The sequence below is a fragment of the Talpa europaea genome, assembly GCF_964194135.1.
Source record: "Talpa europaea genome assembly, chromosome: 2".
NCBI classification, from domain to species: Eukaryota; Metazoa; Chordata; class Mammalia; order Eulipotyphla; family Talpidae; genus Talpa; species Talpa europaea.
Window position 1 is genome coordinate 69,734,200 of NC_140068.1, and position 4,736 is coordinate 69,738,935.

Here is a 4,736-nt window from a genome sequence, read left to right on the forward strand (position 1 = left end):
ATATATATACATATATCTACTATTTGTTGATTCAAATTTATGTAACTCCTTTAAGACCAACTTAGTACTACCATGCTATCAGTTGCAAGTTTCACCATTTCAGATTCTCATTTCACTTTGTAAATCTCTAATAGCATGTATTTGATTAGTCTTGTACATATCTTAGATGTTCTTCCAGATAACAGACTCTTGGAGCTCTTGTTTGGCACTTATCTTTTTTAATACTATTCATGAACTTTTAAATATGTGCTCAAAAACTTTATTGAATGAAGTTTCTCAAATTATTTGTGGTAAAGAATCATATTGTTTCCCACAACCTGTCATGGAATTATATTTTGTAAAATACAATTAAGAATACTGGAAAATAACTTTAAAGAAATAGACCTTATTTTTATGCTTAACAGATGTAAAGGTAATCTGTCTATGAAATTGCTATAAATGTTTCAAATGCTTATTTGAAGCCTTTCTGCAGATCACATCAAGTTTCAAGACCAATTTATTGATGGGGATTGATCTGTGGGCTACTGAGTAGCCCTGTGTTAGTCTGTGTATAACTGATTCCATCTGCTATTACGGTCTTGGTTTAAATGTCACTTTCTCAAAGCATCTGCTCCAACCATACTTTAGATCCATCTCCTTTTATAATATTTTCTATCACAAATGCATTCTATTTGTTTTATTCATAACATTTATCTGAATTACACAAAAGGGCCTCCCCTGGTGGTGCAGGCGGTTGAGCGCTGCGCTGTGAAGCTGTCCGCAGCCTCTGCAGCACCTGTTCGATACTGCCCGGCCGGCGAGGGCCCCACATGGATGGCAGACCTCTCCTGTCTCACCCGCTGCTCCCCTCAGCAGTGTATTTCGTCTGTCTGCCTGTTGTGTTCCCTGCTCTGTCTCTGGTGAATCCTCTCACCCTCCCGTGCATCTGGCCTGTACCCGGGTTCTTGTATAAATAAATAAATAAATCTTTGAAAAAAAAAATTACACACACACACACACAAACACACACACACATTTCTCTGCTTACCTTTTCCCCTGCCTCTTCCTCATAAACTTCAGGTCACAGGGACTGTAACCATGTTTTTCACTAATGCATACCAGTTGCAAAGTAAAAACTGATTAATTTCCCAGAGCCTTTAATATATTAATATGAAGTGTGAAATTCCCAGAGAGTTGTAAAATATAGAGTTTTCCAAACTCATTTTATCAATAGACCCTTTCTTCAGGATGCATTCTGTGCAATATGCTGTAGGAATTGATGAGCTGAAGAAATATTTGGAAATTTTATCTATGTAAAAACTACTTTTCCAGGTTATAATGTTTGTTTATGATATTGATGTTTAAACTTAAACTTTTATCATTATTTCATGAGTAGAAAAAGTAGAAAATTAGAATTACTTCATAGATTTGGCAGGATAGGGGTAAATGACTCTCATTTGCTATTCTTTCTCTTGGCTTCCTTTCTGCCTTTTCATATTGTAGGACTCACAACTGGAAAATTATTTTTTCCAGATTTTTTTTGCAAGATGGTTTCTGGATCAGTTCTTTCAAAAAAGGCACTGGCAGGAGACTAGAAAGCCTAAGGAAAAAGAAAACTTTCTTTTATATAAGAGATGATTTTGTTTTCAACAACAATGGGTATCATCAGCTTCAGTGAATGATGGTGGGTAGTTCCAACTACAACTTTGTTCATAGTTTCAGCATCAGAATGCAGCCTTGAAACCATGATTCAAGTAGAAAAATGTTAAGGGAAACACCAAGAGCAAAATGGAATAAAGAATTTTGGAAATAATACTATGAATGAAAATGCAAACCCAACCTTCTAATCCCAGTCAATCTTGGGGTGACTTCTGCAAGTCATTTCATGACTCTGAACCTGACTGTCCTTCCTTCCTTCCTCCTGGTTGCTTCCAACACCAGGATTTGCAAAGGGGCCCATAGACCTCCATGATCTCTGTCAAGGTACCAGAGCCTACTTCCAAATAAGCAATCTAAGTAAATGTCATGTGCTCACTTTGCCAGTGCAATTTGCTTGTTTCCAACTCTCTCTCTCCAACTGGACTAGCAACCAAAACCCTATCTAAGTAGAAAATCTGAATTTGCCACTATTCAATGGCTATATGTTAAGGAATTCTGTGAGTCACTAGGCAGGTGGGAATAAGCTCACATAATGATGTGTGGGAGACAGTGATGTAAACAAATGATGGTAGACTTTTGAGTGAAATAAGCGCTATCAGAGAGATAAAATTAAAGCAACAAATACAGGGAGGAGGAGAATTAACCTGTGGGGAGCCTACCAAAAGGTTCACAGATAATTCATTGACATAGCAGAGCTCAGGCACATGGGGCTGAATGAAAAGAGCTGACACCCAGAAAATTGGAATGGGATCAGACTGAGTGGAACCTTCAGAGACCAACCCACACAGTTACCCTATCAGGCATCAGGAAGCCATCAGAAGACTTTGAAGGCAAAAAAAAAGTCACATAGCAAGGCTTTATACTGTTTTAAAATTTGAAACATGTAAATATAGAAAATGATTATTGAGGAATGATGTTACTTGAAGAAGAAAATATTGAGAATTTTATAATGTTTTTATATATCTGCTACATAGGGTGTATGTATATTATCCCATCAGTGGGATGCTCAAGGCATGATAAACAGAAGGAATTGTCTTAATAAATTTTCATAATAATGACAGTCAGGTCAACTGAAATGTTGTTGGAAAGAAATAATTATGTTAAAAGACTAAAAATGCCATTGCAAGAAATAATTTATTAGCTCTTTGAACAAACTAGAATGAAAATAATTTTTTTAAGTTTCTAGATATCACTGAAAGGATACTGAGAAATAATAATAGTTTATGGATCTAAAGCAACTGGAAAGCAATATCTTATTATTCAATATTGCATAATAAGAAACAAATGACAGAAATATATTCTGAACTCATTTAATTCCTGCATACTCCATGATCAGTGAAAGAACAGTAACAGCATAGGGATTTTTGAATGCCATTACATGGGAAATTAGTTATGAATTTTCAAAGTAAAATGCTAAAAACACTGATAGAGTCAGCACTATTCAGAGCTATATATAAATGAGTAACTCTAATCCAGATGAGGAAATTTTAAATCCTCTCAAACAACCTGAAGATAAATTGCACCAGAAATATCCCATTTACCTTTAATTAACACTCTATCAAAAAGATGGAGACAAATTGAATGGAGAACTAAGAAAAGCAGTTTCATCTTGAGGAAACTGATTTATGAACAATATCATAGGAACAAAATATGTGCAACTTTGCAAAGAGATGACTAAGGAATAATGACAGTCTATAAATATTTGAAAGGTATAAACATCCAGTAGGGGAGGAATTATTTAGCATGTTATAAAGAGCTATAATTACAGTTTATGGGATGAAAATAGATAACCAAGATTTAAAGCATTTAAAAACCACCTTTCTTGGGATACCGGAGACCTGTATTTAAAAAGAAAAGAGTGTGACCTTTGGGACATCTGAATCCTTTATCTGCCTTTTCATTTATATTTTGAAAATTATAATCACTCTAATAAAGAGAAATAGTCATAAATCTCTTCTTAAGTGTAAGTATAATAAACACTTGATTATTTTATTTTGCACACTCCCTGTTCTAAAAGAATCTCAGCTACTCAATTATTGGGCAATAGAAAACACAACAAACAAAATTCACAACTACTCCCCCATCTGAATGTTAATCTTTTCCACTAGACCTACTTACTAGCAATGAGCGAAACTCAGTAATTGGAATTTTGCCTAAACATTACTTACAAAGGGATAGTAAATCATTGACTTAGACAAATTGGAGTTATGCACCTAATTGAGTTAAAGACAAATGCTGGCTGCTTTACACTGAAAAGAATCAAGATTTTATTTGCACTTGACACTAATTACTTTGTCTTTCTTGAAAGGTTTCTTTCCCTATAAAAAGACTAAATATCCAGCCACAGCACTTTAATGCTCACATATTGTATTTCTCATACTTGATGTTCTGCTGTTTCCTTAAACTTGATAGACTCCAAATCAAATTCATTTGACAAAAAATAAAATTTGCTGCCCACTTTGTATAGTCTAGTTCCTGCGCTACTGAGCTAGCAATAAAATCCATGAATATGAAAGAATCCCTATGGAGAGGAGATCCTAGATCTTTCCTTATTAACCATTTCCCAAGTTTAAAACTACCTAATTTTGTTGCAAATACTATCTAAGGTTGGGTTCCCAAGAAGTACATGATTTATGAAGATTGTGGTGTTCCTGATTTATTGAGAGTGCCCTCAGGATAAAACGAGTAAAGTAAGCAAGAATGTCAAGGAAAGTAGCTAAGCCCCAGCTGGGATCCAGCTTCAGCCTGATCCATGAGGCACTCTGGAGCATAGATTGTCCCCCTGAATTGCTGCTACCTAAAAACAAGAAAGATTGCCTTTGTGTTTCTATGTCAATTAATCATTGACAGTAAGCTACTATCTCCCCTAGAGAGCAGATGTGTAACCTCTCAAAGTTTATACGCCCATTCTTTCAGCAGATTGTAACTTTATGGGGAAAGGGACAGCTTTGAAAAACTACCAGCCAACTCTTAAAGCAGCTGAAGGATCTGTGCACCACTCAGTGAAAGATACCTGCCTGGCTGGCTACCAACCACATTTACTATAAACACCATCACTCCTGTGGCCACTGCAGGTTACAACTACTATTCCTGTCAAG